We start from the raw sequence: 12,972 nt of genomic DNA, 5'->3' as shown, positions 1-12,972 counted from the left end.
GGGGGAGGAGGGAGTTTTTATTGGCGCGACTGTCTAGAGATGCTCTTCCTCAAAGGAAGAGGCGTCGGGCTTAATAAAACTTTTAGGAGTGCAATGGGCACTAGTGTAAAGATGTTTGTCCACTTAAAATGTTGTTTGATGAAGGTAGGTTTTGAGATTATTTTCTTATAAATGGCGTTGGTAATTTTACCTACTATGTGATTACGTGTATTTTTCAATAATATAAATAAAAATTTTGTATTATGGTGATTGCGTGTGGAGATAACGATGCTGGTTTAGCAGGGATGAATACTTTTACAGTATTTTGAAACACTTTTACAGGCGAGACATATCACACTGATCTGAGCAAGAAGTAATTAGGAGACGCTAGATCGGGCGGGTATGCTGGGAGTGGCAAAACTTCTCACTCGAGCTGTAACAGCTTGTTCTTCACAACTATTGTAGTATGTGGCCTAGCGTTGTCTAGCTGGCTATGCTAGATGACGATTTGCATATTTTTTTCGGTTTTTTTTACAATAATACGTCATTAACATAGTTAAATAGACGTCGTTAGAAATCTGAAGTCAGAGATTATTTGTGTTTTAACACCACGTAATACATTACAGCTTGTCGATGACATATTTTGCATCGGTGTCGATATAGACAACTCTATTGGTCTAATCTATGACTTTCTTTACTTGTTATTGTTGCAAGATATCTATTTTTTACACTAGTTCCGATATGCCACTGAAATCTCTTATTTTACCTGACAAACACTGAAACCGCGAGGTTGAAATAATTCTAGTCACTATCTCAGTTCTTTTGAATCTTTCCCATCGCAGACGTCTGATTTGACAGTACATTCACCAAATGCTAGGCTGTTTCAAAAAGCTTTGGGAGTGTGATCTGCCATACATTTCACCAAGTCTAATAAATCATTATCTTCGAACTTTTTTGGTCCTCCAGGTGGTTCTTCGTCATGGGCATCAAAATAGCCCCTTTTAAATTGTTGAAAACAATACAAACAATTGTGTTATAATGAAGTAGTATCTTCCTAAATTTCTAAAATTATTTAGTGGGCTTCAGCAGCAGGTTTTTTCAAGTCAAATAACAGAAGTAGGGAATAACAAAAATGCTAATGCGAATTTTCAATGATTAGCCTCTGTATACACTAAATAACGTAGTAATATTAAATTGAAACAGTATTTTGGAAGAAAAAATGTCAGATAGAGAAGATTTGATAGCTACATTAAGTTATTTAATAGAGATTTACATGAATATTTCACATTGTCACCATAAGATATCGGTTCTAAAAATACATGCAAAAAATATTAAAAATACGAGTACAACAAATGATTAAATTAAAGGTGCTACTTTCTTTTTACATCCATTCGTTGATATTGAAATATATATATATATATATATATATATATATATATATAATATATAGGTATATATATTTTTCAATCAAATAATAAAATAAAGTATATCTAAGTCTTTAAAACTAAATACTATAAAATTAATTTAAAAGGTTTGCGAAAATATTAATACTATTTATAAAAGCCTTTTTCCTTCTTTGACTTGTATTTATTTTGACTTCTTGAATTACTTTTGAACTGGCGGAACTAAAATTATTACAGTATTACTTATATAGAGAAGAATAAACGTCTCTTGTCTACATAGTTAGAAAAATTGTGGTAAAATGTAAAAACCAGTTTACGTGCAATATTTAACTCTGTTTAACTTTTGTTCTTTCCCGCACTACAAACATATTCTATTATTGTAATTCTTTTCACGATATTTTTTTGTGAGTGTAGGAACTACTAGAGTGATGAGATCCATTAGTTGTAAAATCGTTGCCATATACGTACTGATGCCAAGCCAAATTTTCTAGAAAAATGCAGTCGCTCTAGAACTATAAATTCATTTTATTAACGTTCTCTTAACTTATTGAATATCCTCATATATAATAGAGATGAATAAACCCATTCGCATTTTCCAATATTTGTCTCATACGAGGAATATCGCTATAAAAATAATAGTTGGTATAAAAACTAGACATTGTGTATCAATTGTTTGTCTGTAGGAACCTTTAGAAAACGAAAAGTCTGCAAAAACTAAAACGACTCCATTAGGATTAGCGCGGTCAGTTCAATCAGTTCATTTCGAGATCTTAATTAAGCATCTATTTTAGCTTCGAAAAGTTTGGAATTTCATCGATATAATCTACAAATTGCAAGTCCTTGTAGCTAAGCTAATGTTGGTTGGAGATCCATCCACTTATTTCGGATTAGATAAACTTAAACCTGCATTATAAACTTATTCCTAAATAAGGAATAACGTTTTATAATATTAGTTTTCTAAAATTTTATGTTGTTGCTAGTTTGGTTACGAGGGTGTGGAGAATAGTAACTACAATTCACAACAATTTTATTCAATATTTCCTACTTCGTTACTTTCAAAACTTTTGCATTCAAAAAAATAACATCAGTTGTATTCTAGAATGCTATTAAAATTATATTTAACAGCGTTATAAAAGCTATTTATCTTTTTTTCACACATTATTAAACTTCTTTATTTCAAAATTAATAGTTGTATAAAAATGGATATGCTTGCCATTTCAGGCCTTAATATTCCTGCGAACTGTGATTATGTTCCAAAGAGTATATGCCAAAATTTTTCACCTGTGGTAAAAATAAAGGACTTAAAATATATTTATTTCGATATCAAATAAACAAAAATTCATGTTAAATAGCCTTAAAGTATATATTTATTAAGGAATGTCACGTAAGCAGAAATCGAGCCATTTTCTGAGTGTCTACATTTCGTTGTATAACTCATATAACTGTTGTACTTATTATAATACTATTCGATTCAGTGTTAAATTCTTTATAATTCTTAAGATTCATTAAACTGCAGTTATTTTAAAGGAAATGATAGCAAAAAAATTTTTAAACTGCAAATTTTCACGACTATATATGTGGAAAATGTGCCAATGTATTTCATCTGTAAGATAAAGTTCCAATTCTCGAAATATATGTATTTTGGTGTCACAGAAAGAACATTCCCTTTTAAATTGTTCTTAAGTTTATAGCTTTTAAGATATGTGATGGAAACGGAAACACACTTCATTTCTGGATACTCTTCTTTGTATAATTAATAATGGAAAACTATATCAATTAAAGGTAAAATTCTTTATAATCTTTGCAGCATTCGTTCATCTAAGGATATATACATGTAAAGTAACAGTACAAAATTTCAAAAGGACAAATAAATCTTATTTAGGATTATAGTTATTAGTTGCAAAATTATTTAAAAAAAGGATTCAATTAAAGCGAAACCTATTCATGGTTGATTTTCAAAATATATAACTATATATAGCTAACATTCTAATGTAAAAAAGGCCCTTAAACAAGATATATCTATTTTATTATTTATGGAGAGAAGAACCTAATACCTACACATCAGTATGAATTAGAGTATTAAGGAGTATTAACAAGTATTCGACAATCAAACTATACTATTAGTAAAACTATACCTAACTAACTTTCTATTAAAAAAGTTTGGGTTATAGTACATAGAAAAACAGATGTAATTGAAAAAGCCTACGAAGGTGTAAAACTATGTTCAACTACATTCTTAGATGTAGCACAAACCTTCGATAAGGTACAGCTTAACGGCTTTGTTGGTAACCTGCAGAAAATATTACTTAAACATAAACTGAACTATTAAAATCTAATATTCTAGCCACAATGGTTAAAATCAAATAAGAGGAAGCCTAGTCGACAATAAAAGAAGCTAATGCAGGTTATGACAAGGAACGGTCTTTGGGCTAATTTTCATATGATTCTAGATATTTGATATATCACAAATCTAAGATATTACAATGGCTATATTTGCTGATGATACTGCGATTCTTGCTGTCGAATACAATAGGAAGGAAATCACCCAAAATTACAATAAACAAGTGACAAAATAAATAATTGGAGTCAAACCTCGAAAACAAAAGTCAAAGAAATGAATTTTGATGCAAAACTTCGTTGAAAAGGACATGTAAAGCAAAAAGGACATTTCATAAATTTTTTCTCTAGAGTAAAGTCCATAGAAGTATTAGAAGTTCAGCTAGATACTACAGGACTGACTATTTACACCAGCAGTCACTCAAAGAAAACGGGAGAATCACAAGGAGATATGAGGAAAAACTCTACTAGGCGATTACGTGTATTTTTCAATAATATAAGTCAAAATTTTGTATTATGGTGATTGCGTGTCGAGACAACGATGCTGGTTTGGGAGGGATGAATACTTTATCAGTATTTTGAAACACTGTGGCAGCCGAGACATGCCACATCGATCTGCGCAAGAAGTAATCAGGAGACGCTAGATCTGGCGGGTATGCTGTGAGTGGCAAAACTTCTCACTCGAGCTGTAACAGCTTGTTCATCACAACTATTATAGTATGTGGCCTAGCGTTGTCTAGCTGGCTATGCTAGATGACGATTTGCATATTTTTATCGTGTTTTTTTTACAATAATACGTCATTAACATAGTTAAATAGACGCCGGTAGAAATCTGAAGTAAGAGATTATTTCTGTTTTAATGCCACGTAATACACTACAGATTATCGATGACATATTTCGAATCGGTTTCGATATAGATAACTCTCTTGGTCTAATCTATGACATTCTTTACTTGTTATTATTCACAGAAGTATTAGAAGTTCAGCTAGATACTACAGGAATGACTAGTTACACCAGCAGTTACTCAGGACAGCGAAAGATTCACAAGGAGATATGAGGAAAAACTCCATTATTATATCAATATCGAATTATTACGGCTCCTGAATGGCACCATAATAAGAAACAGATTCAAAAATATTGATCTTGTGTAGTATATGGTAGTGAATAGAAAAACAACTATGTTAATACATAGAATATATTGCAGCGGAAACTAAGAGAAGGTCGATGGGTTCTCTTAGATTAGTCGGCAACGACTAGACATAATGTAATAGATAACTAATTAAAAAATGATAGTAAACAAAAATATTCATAATATATTCTATATTTTCTCCAAACTAAACTGAGATAGGTTTGCCAAGGTTTGTTTTGGAATGTTAATTACATTTTTCGTTAATAAATAATCGAGGACGACCCTCGTATGAATATTAAGTAACCTTTTTCTCTGTCCAACTTTAAAAACGTCGAAATAATTTGTACAAGGATTTAATGAGTCCCCCATTATCATTCTTTATAGTGCGATAAAAATCCCAACCCTCCCGTATTTTTATATTCGCTAAACGGAACAGTAATAACAATTATTTTTCTCGAATTAATTTTATTGTTGTCGACCATTACACGATTTCCTCCATCCCGGACAAACGGCGGAAACAATTCAACATCATCGCTGCATAATCCGCCATGGAGAAAGTAAGCATAAAAGTCGGATTTATTCGAAAATATAAATTAGAGGACGACCGCAAAACTAAATAGGGTCGTTTTTAATTTAACACGTTTTTTTACGGCGGAGCCATGTGATTTATGTCGTTTATGTCTTCATAGGGAGTGACCGCCGTGCTCTGAATATGGAAATATACGGATTAAAAACTGCAAATAATTCGTTAAAAACGTTAAAGCACCAAACGGAACGGTGACAATGTTTAAAGCGGTTGGAAAAACGACGACTGGATGCAGTTCGCAACGCAGGTCTAATTTGTACTTTTGACGGGTTTAATTTATCGACAATTTGAAGGATTAAAATTGCGGTTTTCATATATAACACCATCTATTTAAATAAAACAAGCATTGGAGCAGAATAATTTATACTTTTCATTAATATCTCATCAATATTTTGTAAAATGTATACTAGTGTTTTTTTTAATGACTTGACTTCGAATTAAAATACTTTTGTACTAAGGTATATGAGCTCTTTCCCACTTTTACTATCTCCATCTGAGCTATCTCAGGATGACGAAAATAAAACTACTACTTTGCCATTTCAAATGAAATTACCATATAAAGAATTCATCGTCAAAGAAGCTCAACAAATAGAAATAGGAGCGATCAATTGTAAAACAGAACCTGGATATGATCTAATAACAGGAAAAATATTACAGGAATTATCAGAGAAGGGGGTAAAATTATTAACACTCATATCCAATGCTATATTACGAATTAGTTATTTCCTTAGCATCTGGAAAGTGGCTTAAATCTAGTAAAACAGCAGAAGATGTTCCTCCTACCGGACTATAAATTTATTACCGATAATCTCAAAAGTGTTTGAGAAGCTGTACATAAGGAGGCTCAACTGTTTAATAAAAAAAATAAAAATCATTACAGAACACCAATTTGGACTTCGCAATAAGCATGGAACAAAAGGACAAGTGCATAGAGTTATTAACAATATAAATATGGACTTAAACACCAACAAATATTGTTCAGTTGCGTAGGTTTTTCATAAAGTATGGTATAAGGCATTGCAGATTAAATTAAGGAAACTTATCTTTCATCCAGATTATGAGCTACTAAAATCGTATCTCACATATCGTCATTTAAACAAGCAAAACAAGGCAATGAACATACCAAATTACATGTAATATCTTCCGCAGTTCTACAAGGTAGTGTACTGGATCCTGAACTATATCTTTTGTATACAGCTGATCTACCTACAGTAAAAATTACATAGGGAGTGACCGCCGTGCTCTGAATATGGAAATATAAGGATTAAAAACTGCAAATAATTCGTTAAAAACGTTAAAAAACCAAACAGAACGATGACAATGTTTAAAGCGGTTAGAAGAACGACGACTGGATGCAGTTCGCAACGCAGGTCTAATTTGTACTTTTGACAGGTTTAATTTATCGACAATTTGAAGGATTAAAATTGCGGTTTTCATATATAACACCATCTATTTAAATAAAACAAGCATTGGAGCAGAATAATTTATACTTTTCATTAATATCTCATCAATATTTTGTAAAATGTATACTAGTGTTTTTTTTAATGACTTGACTTCGAATTAAAATACTTTTGTACTAAGGTATATGAGCTCTTTCCCACTTTTACTATTTCCATCTGAGCTATCTCAGGATGACGAAAATAAAACTACTAGCTTCCTAAATATGCCATTTCAAATGAAATTACCATATAAAGAATTCATCGTCAAAGAAGCTCAACAAATAGTAATAGGAGCGATCAATTGTAAAACAGAACTTGGATATGATCTAATAACCGTAAAAATATTACAGAAATTGTCAGAGAAGGGGGAAAAATTCATTTTCACATTCATATCCAATGCTATATTACGAATTAGTTATTTCCTTAGCATCTGGAAAGTGGCTTAAATCTAGTAAAACAGCAGATGTTCCTCCTACCGGACTATAAATTTATTACCGATAATTTCAAAAGTGTTTGAGAAGCTGTACATAAGGAGGCTCAACTGTTTAATAAAAAGAATAAAAACCATTACAGAACACCAATTTGGGCTTCGCAATAAGCATAGAACAAAAGAACAAGTGCATAGAGTTATTAACAATATAAATATGGAATTAGACACCAAAAAATATTGTTCAGTTGCGTAGATTTTTCATAAAATATGGTATAACGCATTGCAGATTAAATTAAGGAACTTCTCTCTCATCCAGATTATGAGCTACTAAAATCGTATCTCACAGATCGTCATTTAAACAAGCAAAACAAGGCAATGAACATGCCAAATTACATGTAATAACTTCAGCGGCTCTACAAGGTATTGTACTGGGTCCAGAACGGAGGCAACATACGCAGATGACACGGCCCTTAAATGAAGATCTAGCCATAGCATCAATTAACCTACAAACACAAATAAATCAAATATAAATGTGGCTGAAAAGATGACCTAATAACCAACGAAACAAAATAAAGCCAGCTTTTACGCGCCATAGAAAAACATGTCCACCAGTCTACATCAATAACTGTCAACTCCGCAAGCAGAGGATGCTAAATGTCTTAGTATACATCTAGATTGACGCCTAACTTAGAAGAAGCACATGCTCGTCAAATGGACACAACTTGGACTTAACTCTACCAAATGTATTGGCTTATGAGGCGCAAATCCTAGTTATCATTAATTAATTGAGTCTGTAATGCCTGTATAAACACGTTTAACACTATGCGATCTGATTTTTATGCATATATAGACTTTATAATAAGCTTTAAATAAGACTATTAATAATTAAAATAGTATTTTATACAGGAGACCATTTAATGAGGTGATTTTCTACATGCCATGTAGATATAATATGAATATAACAAATACTTCTGCACAACACTTCTGCAAATACCTTCTGGGTAGATTGTGGAACTACTAAGAGTAATGAAAAAATTATTCTTTCAGAATAATTGTTCACTTTTTTACAAACTGTTTTAAATATTTCCTTTTAATATTTTAGGTCGATACATTAATTTTATCGAAAATTCTGTTAAAAAATGTTAAAAAATATGTTGTTTCTAGTTTTGTTATTATAAGCCTTTAAGGTTATGAGGTAATTTTAAATGATTAATTTAAAATAAAGGCGGATATGGATTCTTTCAATATATGCACAAAGGTTATATTCAAAAGAGATGTTTTTGCAATAGTTGTAGGAACTTCAACATTTCGGCCACTGTTACTATTCAATTTTGCAGGAATCACCATGCGGTTGCTGATAATATCTTGGGGCTTTGATCACGATACGTTAAGCAACACTAAGATGGATGGACCAAGAATAAGTTAATAAAATGCCATTAGTGCAGACTGGATTCCAAACCTCCACAGCATTCAGATAAAAAAAATGTACACGCGAATAGTAATTGACATTATCATTAATATAGACATAAGATAATCATTAGTGAACTTATAGGAGAAGCAGAATAAATCAATCTGCACCAAAATCGCATATATTCGCATATATAGAACTAAAATCCATCTACTTCTATCTCAACTTGGACAGCTCTATATTTTCTATAAGATCTAGATATTATAAGTGCAATGGTTGAACTAAATTTAACGCGTGCTCCTCGAAGGTCACATTATAAATGAAATAATTTGGTTAGAAGGTATCAATCAAGTCATATGATTGTTATATGTTTTCTTTATTGATTCCTATAGCTACTTTCTGAGCTGTGGAAGTTGAAAGCAGTGGCATACTTACTTATTAATTACATATTAACTTTATTCTATAACTATTTACTATGATCACATTACATATAATATACTGAGCACAAAGAAATATATCGAACTCTATAAATATATATATATATTGATATATATTTTTATTATAGTAAAATATAGGTATTGATAAATAATAAATTTTTGCAAACGGCTATATAAACTACTAATATATTTACATAAAACATATTAGCTCCATTCCCAAGGAATCTTTATTTGTATAGATTATCGATTTGTTCAGGGGGATTTGGGATTTTGTGATGATATATAGGTTTATTAAGCTCTATATTGAATTCCTCTCTCGGATTATCACTCTATTCAATCGGATCCGTTGTCTAGGGTTTTATCTGATAATATCAAATAAGATATATTGGGACCTTGAATAAAATCTGGATGCTTTTGTTGTGAACATTGATGATATATTATTTAAAAAAGTCCAGTAGAATAAATATAAAATAAACTAGTTTAAATACACTATTGTGCCATTATAAAATTGATATTTTGAGATAAAATTTCACGGAAGGCGTAAAATAAAATATTTAAATTTCAGAAGTCTAAATAAAAACCAAAGTCACTATTCTACATAGTATATCAACCTTCGTAATAGTAAAGGGAATTTCTGCTACCCACACAACTTTACTACAATTAATACACAAAGGAAAAAAGCACGAACTATCTGTATTTTTGCTTGAAATCCCTCAAAGAAGGATATATATAGCTCGAGCTTACAGAAGCACCGGTTAAGGTTTTTTGCATGAAAAATGCCAACGAGTTTCTTGTTAAAAATATCTACATTCTATATTTTGTATAAATATCATGCTAAAAATATTAACAAAGGGATTTTCTAGAGTCCTCAATAACCTAGGAAAATTTCTAAAACCAGAGTATGCAAAAAATAGGAACTAACTTGGTGATGTAGGTGAGCTGTAGGAAATATTTTTAAAATTCCTATTTAGTTGTCATTTTATAGAGAAGAACGTTTGTCATTCTAACTCGCTGTTGGATATCCAACTTAGTTTGTGTAATTTTTTGATTCGCATGTCTCTCAAAATATCTGGTTATAACTTTTTATATGGTATCGAATAAGTTTTTAAAGTGTGAGAAAAAATCCGCATAATAAAACAATAATACTATTAGATAACTATTATATAGTGAAATGAAATTGGCTGACATATCCAACTTAATACAGTTGCTTAATAAGTCGAATTGGCCAAGCAATTGTAGTTTTTGATTTTCTAGTGCGTGTAAATGATACGAACAATTACCATCAAATCCAAAATTCGGCTCCTTCGAACTTTTATCTTACCAATCCCTTCGTATGGTTCAGATACGGGACGAGTTTGGAGACTATTACAGTTTCTTGGGACTATTCAGTTCAAAATCTCGCTTGAAGAAGGTGCAAGAATGGGGGTATTGCTGAAGAGCGGGTTCAGAAACGTTGATTGCAGTAGTTAGGACATGTCTATCGATTGATAGATGGATGTATTCAGAGACTTCCATGGTTAGATCAAGCTTTTGTGTGGAAGACACTGCGAGAATCTATGGAAAAGACATGGATTAACTTCAGATTAGGAGATCTGAGACAGACCAGAATAGTAACGTATTGGTAACGGAGTAAAACCCTGTTAGAACGCCAGCTGTGGACTGATTATGATGATGATGGTACTTACAATGGACATAATAGAATAATAGAATGGTTTCGGCTACACTATCAGGTATGTCTGCCAGATATAACTCCATCTTTCAACTTCCTCCTCTTCTAGGGGAAGAATTATTGCTAAACCTTCTGGAAAAGGACTTAGCTTTCTTGGAAAAACTAAAATTTAACAACACCGTATTTTGTTTAAAGTAAATGGTACTGAATCCTGTTACCAGACCTTCAAGTTCCCTAAAAGCCGAAAATTTGAAAATAATAGTGTGTGTTTTATTAGTTCAGCTTGATATGATGTAAATAGATGTAAATAACGAAGCCTTTTGTTGGATTTTTTTATATTTCAATCATATTCCCAACAAATTACACGTATCCCATGCGCGAAACTTATGAATCTCCTGTAGCGCTCCCGAAATTCGATAATAAAAAACGAAAATGATAAATCAACCAAATCAAGTGTAAATCTTCAATACTGTGCCGGAGTGTGGACGGGAAAGGTGACGAAATCCGTACGTCGTTAAGTACACGCCGACTTTCGGCAGTTTGTACAGGAAAAACATATTTAATAATTTAATATAAACGTTATTTGATTTCCGAATATTCTCCGCTTGTGCCCGGACGGGAATATTTTTTTGCTTATATGCAGGAAAAACGAGGGAAAATTGACAGCGCAAATATTACGTATATTTCCTTTATTCGAATGAAAAATAAACAGAATATATATATATATATATATATATATATATATATATATCTATATATATATATATATATATATATCTATATATATATATATATGATATATATATATATATATATCTATATATATATAATATGGCTTCAGCGGAAAACGAAGACTCGAAATGGCGAATGGGAATTCGATGTGCCTTGATAAAACATTTATCCATAATTTATGATCATTATATCTTGGAACAAGACACAGATTTATATAACATTTCAATTGAAGTCCCCGGCTTACCATAGTAAAACATATTTTTTTGACAAAGTACTTTTTTTGTTTAACGTAATTCCCTTCAGGAGTGATTATAGCGACCCTCCAACTGTTCGATACCATTTTTATGGTACGATTTGTCCTTTGCTTCAAAATACACCTTAGTTTTGGCGATCACCTCTCCATTCGACAAAATTTTTTCCCAGCGAGCATTCTTTTGAGATATGAGAACAGAAAATAGTCGCTGGGACCAGATCTGGAGAATACGGTGGATGAGGAAGCAATTCGAAGTCCAATTCATGGATTTTTGACAGGTCTTGGTGAAGCAGCACTTTCTTTTTCTTCAAATACGGTCGTTTTTCGGCGATTTCGTCCTTCAAACGGTTTAATAATGCTATGTAATATGCGCTGTTAATGGTCCTTCTTTTTTCAAGGTAGTCAATAGAAATTATTCTATGCACATCCCAAAATACAGGCGCCATAACCTTCGGCGGGTTCATCGTGTGCATTCCACTCGGATGACTGTTGATGCGGAGTGAAATGATGGAGCCATGTTTCATCCATTGTCACATATCGACGCATCGAGTGTCTGCTATTTCATTCAGTTTCAATTTACGGTCATTCAAAATTATTTTGTGAATTTTTAATTGTTTTCTTCGGTAACAACTTCTTTTGGGTGTCCACTGCGTTCACCGTCTTCGGTGCTCGTTTCACCACGTCTAAACTTTGCCTACCAATCCTTGATGGTTGATTTTCCTGGGACAGTGTCCGGAAACTCGGCATCAAGCCAAGTTTTTGCTTCAACTGTGTTTTTGCCCTTCAAAAGGCAATATTTTATCAACACGTGAAAATTCATTTTATCAATTTTTTTCACAATAACAAAAGTTGTTTCACTCAAAATGCTATAATTCACAAACTAATAATCCGAAAGCTGTCGAATTTATACACGCATCTTTTGAGGGTTAGGAGTAACTAAAAAATATGTGGTTTTAATTCTAGTAGCGCCATCTATGTGTCATGCCGGGACTTTTCAATTGACCTCTTATATCTAAGTTAATTCACGCGGTTAGGTTTGATGTTAGTATGCGCCATTTGTAGGAAGTGCTGCTTCTTTATTTTATTTGTAAAAACTCTGGAGCTGAAAAATTTGATGACTTGATTCCACTCATTAGAAGTTAGCCAACAAGCCGTTTCGTACTGATTAGA

General features: G+C 32.0%; 1 protein-coding gene across 1 annotated transcript in view; it reads left to right on the top strand.

Annotated features, from left to right (window-relative positions):
• Positions 1–12,972, top strand: part of LOC143204685 (uncharacterized) — a 333,208-nt gene that overhangs the window by 26,501 nt on the left and 293,735 nt on the right. The gene's annotated exons all lie outside the window — the stretch shown is intronic.

Source organism: Rhynchophorus ferrugineus, unplaced genomic scaffold (genome assembly GCF_030347505.1).
Source record: "Rhynchophorus ferrugineus isolate W39M unplaced genomic scaffold, kcgeb_rfMv2 rfM11, whole genome shotgun sequence".
In the NCBI taxonomy this organism is placed as follows: Eukaryota; Metazoa; Arthropoda; class Insecta; order Coleoptera; family Curculionidae; genus Rhynchophorus; species Rhynchophorus ferrugineus.
This window is presented reverse-complemented; position numbering and strand designations above follow the sequence as displayed.